This window comes from Antechinus flavipes, chromosome 6, assembly GCF_016432865.1.
Source record: "Antechinus flavipes isolate AdamAnt ecotype Samford, QLD, Australia chromosome 6, AdamAnt_v2, whole genome shotgun sequence".
NCBI lineage: Eukaryota > Metazoa > Chordata > Mammalia > Dasyuromorphia > Dasyuridae > Antechinus > Antechinus flavipes.
This window is the reverse complement of record NC_067403.1, coordinates 74,134,023-74,141,762: the sequence shown is the minus strand read 5'-3', so window position 1 is coordinate 74,141,762 and position 7,740 is coordinate 74,134,023.

Here is a 7,740-nt window from a genome sequence, read left to right as displayed (position 1 = left end):
CAACAAAAAGGTAGAAAATACGGCTTAACATTAAGAAATGAAAAAGCACAAAGACTTGTAAACTATTTCATAAAGTTCATGGCTATAAAACATGATTACCTCTAGAGGAGAATCATAAAGCAGAAAACTAGACATAATTTATGGCCCAAATGAAGTTTACTTTATTTTAACAGACAAAAAGCAACTTGATACTCATCAGGTATACAGGATTTACACTTTCTTAACTGTCTCAGTCAGCTTATTTAGATAAGCTACTGAGGAAAAAAATAAGAAGACGACATTAATTCTATTTCTCACCATTTGCTATAGGAGTAAAGGTAGTAGAGAGCAATTTCTATAATAAACTCAGAAGAGTTTGAAGAAGCCATCAAACATTTGGTCTTAATGAGAGCCCAAAATAACATTTAATTTTTTTTCTTAAGGTTACTTTAATTTCTAAATTCTTCCCGCTCCCCCCCATAGAAAAGGCATATATATATATTTACAAATATATAGCATAAATTCCCTAATGAATTGTGTCCAACCCCCCTCCCCTCCAAAAACAAGGAAAATATGATTTTATTTGCTCTCTGAATCACCTCTCTTTCTCTCTCTGAGGTGGATTGCATTTTTCATCATGAATTCTTTGGAACTGCATGCAGTTAGTCATTGTGTTGATTTCAGTTTTTAAGTCTTTGAAAATTAACTTTATAATATTGTTATTGTACAAATTGTTCTAGTTCTGTTCACTTCACTTTGTATCAGCTCATGCAAATCTTTCTGGGTTTCTCTGATACCATCGCTTTTGCCATTTAAAATTGTTTAAATATGAATTTAAAAAAAATTTCAGTTTTAAATTCTTTTCCTTTAGCCCCTTCCTCATTGAGAAGATAAGCAATGATACTCATTTTACATGTGAACTCATGCAAAACATTTCAGTATTAAATCATGTTAGGTGGGTGGAGCAAGAAAAAGTGAAAAAAAGTGTTTCGATTTGCTCTCAGAGTTTATCAGTTCTCTCTGGAGATGGATAGCATTTTTCATTATGAATTATTTGAAACTGAAATGGATCATAGTGATCAGAACAGCTAAGTCTTTCACAGTTGTTGATTGTGTTACAATATTACTATTATGCATAAATTTTTTTCCGGGTTCTGCTCATTTCTCCTTCATTAGTTCATTTAAGTCTTCCCAGGTTTTTCTGAAACCATCCCCTTCATTATTTCTTACCCCATAATAATATTTCATTACATTGAAATACCATAACTAGTTCAGGCATTCCACAAATTAATAGGCTTTCCCTTTGGCACAAACTCTTTTTAGAATGTAGGCTCATTTGTGCAACCTTTCAGACCCAGATGGTATAAAATTTATCAGTACTACACATAAAACAATGAAAAGGGGTAGGGATTTCTACAGAAATTTTGGCCTGAGACCCAACTTGGCTAAGTCATCCAAGGAAAATTTATAGATGAAAGTGGAAGGTCAGCAGACTTAAGAAATGGAAAAGAAATGTTAGCATTTCTGTGACAGCACTGGGTAATGGAAAAGAGTGCCTGGACTGGAATCAAGAGACACTTGGATTCAAGTCCTGTCTCTGACATGTACTAATTTAATAGGACCATGGACAAGTACCTTTTATTTCTGAGTTTCATTTTTCTCATCTGTAAAGTGAGAATAATACCTCTAGCTAATTTATGTCAGGAGATGATTGTGAGACACACACACACACACACACACACACACACACACACACACACACACACACCTTTGCAACATTTAAAACTTGATATTTAGCATCCCAGGAGAATATCGGTGTTATTGGGTTTGTTTCAAGAAGCAGTTTAAGATCAAAAACATTGTGCAGTTTCTCAAATATAATGCAATCTTCTGTTTCTTGTTTTTTTCCAACAATATTCTCAAGTTAATTACTTATACCTGTACTGACCAGACTACTGAATATTTGTCATCTTTACCTACTTAGGAGAAATTACTCATTAGGAGTCACTCCAGAAAACAATTTCTGCCTAAAATTCCAGAAGTTGTTGAAAGTGTTCTAAGTTCAAGTTACTCAAAAGACAAATTCAAAAAGTCTACTCATGAGTTCATTGATGTGTATGTACTCTAGACCAAATTTTAAACTCTGTAACTGAAATGTGGATCAGAAAAAATTTGGCAATAGTAAATAAGGTTTCTGAACTCAACAACCAAAAATTCATTCGAAATCAAATGCATAATGAATCTGAGGTGTTTCTGGTAGTGCTTGCCCATGTGTGACTTCACTGCAGCCTTAATTTTGAACATGTAAAGTGGGCACATTGCACTCAAAGTTCTACTTCACATTGAAGAGATTGGCAAAGATATTAGAAAAGTAAAATAGAGATTGTCGAAAAAAGGGTGACAGGTTGAACACGCACACCTAATGTTGGTGAAACCCAGCTATTGTGGAAAGCAATTTACTTCGAAAGTCACTGTACTAATGTGTGTGTATGAATGACACCCTACTAATAATTAAAGTATGTACTGAAAAGAGAAAAAACAAAATACTTAAAACTAAATATTGAGGGAAAGTTCAAGAGAGACCGATCACTTCAAGGTCCTTTAAATTACCTCTTTGATTCCAGGATACCCACTAGTATCTCAAACTTCATGTGCCCCAAACTAAGCCCCTCATCTTCAAACCTCTTCCAATCTTTCTCTTGTCCGATTTTGTTGGACAGTATCCTCCCTCGCTGTCACCAAGGCTTAATAGCTTTGATTCTTAATGTGTGTTCAAGCAGGTGCCAAATCCTTTTGATTCTTTTCACTCTCTCCACTGTGACTACAATCACCTTTGTTCAAGGTCTCATCTTTTTCATTGCCATTATTATGAACAACAAAACTGACTTCTCTGCCTCTACTCTGTCCCCTCTGCTCAGTCCTCCCCAAGCATCCTTCCCCCTTCAGTAGTACCTCAGCATCCCCAAAATGAAACTCCTGATCCTGGCATTCAAGGCACCAACTTACCTTTCCAGCCCAATCTCATCCTATTCCCCTAAATGTTCATGTTCTACCCAAAATGGACCTTCTATCCCCTTCTCTTGCCTAGTCTCCATCACTTCACTTTGTTTTTTAAAACTTAGGATAGATTGCTCCATACTATTCTTCTCCTTGAAGATCTTCCGTGAAGCTTTTATTGTTCTCTTTGGGGAATAGCAAGCTAACTATTTTGGCTAAAATATAAGAGTATATGAAGTGGAGTAAAGTAGAATCATCTCATAAGGATGAGCCGGATGAAGGACTTTTAAATACCAAAGAGGAATTGATATTTTAACCCACAGGCAATAGGGAGCCACGAAAACTTAAGAGTATCAGTATGACATAGTCAGACATGCTTGTTGGAAGTGAGGTCCTATCTCCGTCCAGGAAGCATTTCTGAACATGTCACTGTGTTTAGGAACCTTCATGGGTTCCTTGTTGGTTTTAGGTTAAAATTCACATATCTCTTGTATTGAAAATGGTTCAAAATCTGACTCTAGCTCAACTTTTTCCAGGATGATTACAGGTCAGCATCCTCTATATTCTACCAGGGGTCCTCAAACTACAGCCCGCGGCCACATGCGGCAGCTGAGGGCATTTATCCCCCTCATCCAGGGCTATGAAGTTTCTTTATTTAAAAGCCCACAAAACAAAGTTTTTGTTTTTACTATAGTCCAGCCCTCTAACTGTCCGAGGGACAGTGAACTGGCCCCCTATTTAAAAAAGTTTGAGGACCCCTGTTAGCCAAATGGGCTTGTTCTCTCTATGACTAATTCTCTCTCACTTCTGTACCTTCACTGTAATCTCAGTTTTAGTGCTACCTCCTTCAAGAAACCTTTTTAAAATTTCCTCAGTTGTTAATGCTCCTTATTATTCTATATGTATGTATTCATAGATATACACATCTATATATATCTGTCTCCATTATTTACCTGTGAACATGGTGTCTGCTGCTGACAAAATTTAAACTCTTTGAGGGCATGTTCCCAGAACCTAACAGATCTGGGCATATAGTTTTTTTAGATAGCTTTTTATATACAAAACACATGCATGGGTAATTTTTCAACATTGACATTTGCAAAGCCTTCTGTTCCCACTTTTCTCCTCCTTCCCCCCACCCCCTCCCCTAGAGGGCAGGTAGTCCCATACATGTTAAACATGTTAAAGTATATGTTAAATACAATATTTGTATACATATTTATACAGTTCTTTTGTCGCACAAGAAAAATCGGATTTAGAAAGACGGAAAAACAAAAATGCAAGCAAACAACAGAAGGAGTATAAATGCTATGTTGTGATCCACACTCATTTCCCAGTGTTCTTTAGCTGAGGGTAGCTGATTCTATTCTTTACTGATCAATTAGAACTGAATTGGATCCTCTCATTGCTGAAAATCAGAATTGATCATGTAGTATTGCTGTTGCCGTGTATGATGATCTCCTGATCCTGCTCATTTCACTCAGCATCAGTTCCTGTAAGTCTCTCCAGGCTCTGAAATCATCCTGCTGGTCATTTCTTACAGAACAATAATATTCCATAATATTCATATGCCATAATTTATTCAGCCATTCTCCAATTGATGGGCATCTACTCAGTTTCCAGTTTCTGGCCACTACACAAAGGGCTGAGATCTGGGCATATAATTGGCCTTAATAAGTGTTTATCAGTTCCTGGCACATTTAATAAATGTTTAATTGATGAATAGGAATCCTAGTTGAAACAGGTTTTAGAGAAACTGTTACCTAGCACAAGCTCCTAAGCTTGCATTTTTTCACCAATAATAAAAGTGACATTTTCACCCACACCTCAGGGCCCCAAAATTTCATCCTTTTTAACAGGTCAGGTGGCAGCTTGGTGTTGCAGTGCTTAGAGTCAAAAGACTCATTCTCCTGAGTTCGAATCTAGCCTCAGACACTTATTGGCTGTGTGATCCTTGGCATGTCACTTAATCCTATTTGCCTCAGTTTCCTCACCTGTAAAAATGAGCTAGAGAAAGAAATGGTAAATTATTCCAGTATTTTTTCCAAGAAATCCTCAAATAGGGTCACAAAGAGTTGAATATAACTAAAATGACTGAATAAAACAAGAAAAGCTACCCAAGTCCTGTCAAACCCCCAAATTCTACACACACACACACACATACAGAACTCATCAGAACTTAGCTAATCATAATAAAAAGCCCATTTCCCTTTGAGCCTTTTCTTTTTGTTAGGTAGAGAAGCCAGTTAACTATCTTCTGTAAAATACTGCCTTCTAGAAGCGAATACTTAATCTAACTTATCTATCAGGGTCACAATTCTTAGGTGGAACACTGGACTTTGAGTCAAGAAGACCCAATACACCCTCCGAGATTAACTCCCTATGTGACGCTGGATAAATCTCCTAAACTCTTTCTGCATTAGTTTATTCAACTTTAAAATGGGGATAATAAAGGCACCTGTCTCCCAGGGGTTGTGAGGATCAGAATAGGATAATATCTATAAATCACTTAACATAGTTCCTAGAACACAATAAGTGTTACAGAAATGCTACCTAATAATAATGTGATTGTTAATCTTTAATAAGTCAGTAACATGATCCTCACTTTTCAAAGCCTTCTGCAGGTTCTAGAAGCCTCTTGGGTCAAAACCCCTCAAATAACCTGGATACCTACATTCATTCGGAGTCTTTCAGGTCTCGGGATATTTTTGTGCATCACAGAAATCTCAGACCCCAGAACCGTAGAGCTGAAAGAGACCCGAGAGACCAAGTCCAGCCGTGTCATCTCAGGGACAAGCCCAGAAAGATTAGGTGATTTGCCTAAAAACACACAGCTAGAGAGGGGCAAAGCAGAATGTATTGATGCTGGAGTCCATTACTTTTTCTGCTGCCTGTTTTTCTCCTGAAACTCTTTTTTTCATCATGTCTCTCTGGGGGAAACCTAGGCGCAGCTTTTAAAATGTCTTCAAAAAAGTCTGAGCGAAGTCACTCCTGGCAGTAACTCAGTATTCCACAAGATGGGGATCTTTCTCTAGAAAAGTAGCCTTCCAACACTTCAGCACGTGATGATGCTGTTTCTTTTACGTTCCGCTAATCCTTTCAATTTACAGGTGAGGAAACCAAGGCACAGAAACGCACGGATATTCTCAGACATCACTTTCCTAGGCAAACTCACTTGGAGACTCGGAGAGTGTCGCTGTCGTAGCCTGAGGGGAGTCTCCCGAGGGGATCTCCGGCCTGGCGCCAGAGGGTCCTCCCCAAGGGAGATCCGGACTGGAGAAGGAAATCACCACTCTCGTATCTTTGCCAAGAAAGTACCAAATGGAGAGAAAAATTTGGAACACAAGGTTTTTCAAGGGTGGATGTTGAAAACTATCTTTGCATATATTTGGAAAAAATAAAAAGTGTTATTATGTTTAAACATTATGCTGAGGAAGAGTGCATAAAGTTTACCAGACGGCTCAAAAGGTCCACAAAACAAAAAAGATTAATAACTGATCAAGTCCAACTCTTTGATTTTATAGATGGGGACAGTAATACTTGTCCATGGTCATGTTGGCTATTAAATGTAAGAGCCATTTAAACCCGGGTCTCTTGATTCCAAATTCAGAGCTCTTTCTAACCTACTACCCTACCTCCAAACCATAATGCCAGTGGATTCCTCAACTGCTGACATTGCTTTAAAAAAAAAAAACCCAGAAGAGATACAATGTCAGAAAATCCAATGCATCCAATGTGAACAAGGATTCTTGTGGATTAAATATTTTCTAGTGGCAGAAAAATTGAGTGACTTCCTAATTTATATGGTTCAGTTTCATCCATACTCTTCTCCTGATCTGCCCTATCATCAACTCTGTACTTTCAACCATTAGCCAAGAATTGGAAGAGACCTTGGAAAACTTTTCATTTTATAGAGAAGGATATTCAAGGCTTTAGTGGTAGAAAGTAATTTGCCTAGGGTCACACTGTATTTGGGTTTAGTTTACCAATTTCCTGATTCAAGCTGGTTCTGGAAACATTACTGCACAGAATTTTCCTTGAAGACACAACTTAGCATAGTCTGTAAAATATTGTTCTAAACATAACTGAGGTGGGGGAGTGGATGAGATGGGTATGCTTTTAATGCCCCAGGCATCCCCCTGAAATCTAGACCCATTTTTATATTTCTAGTGCTGAGGGATGGCTTCCAGTTACTGAGAACCATAACATCTGGAGAAGTAAAAGTAATGTGACCCAAAAGGGAATAAAGGACTCTGAGGAAAAACAAGGTGAGCAGTTCATTTGATGAACCTACCACCTTCTCAAACCTGTGAAACCTCAGGTATATATTATTTAATCTTTGTGCCTGTTCCCTCTTCCATAAAACAGGAGCTGTACTTGATCCCTGAGGTCTTTGTAGTTCTATTTATATCTGACAGGCAGAGGTGTCAAGGATGTTGCTAGAGATGTACATATAAATAGAAGGGAATCTGCTTGGAGTCAGAGCAAGGGATCACCCAAGGAGAAGTTATATTGCTCCCCTAGTAACCAACTGTACTCGACCTTATCAGCGGATCGAAATATGTTCCTCGGCCCCTCCAAAGGTGGACCTTGGGAAGCATGGATGGGAGGGAGGAGCTGGATAAAGGAGAGTGATAGACTTGGCACACTGGGTATGCTCTGCATCATGAGGAGAGTGTGCGTATGTGTGTGCGTGCGTGCGTGCGTGTGTGTGTGTGTGTGTGTGTGTGTGTAATCCATGAAATCCCAGATCCATTAAAGTAT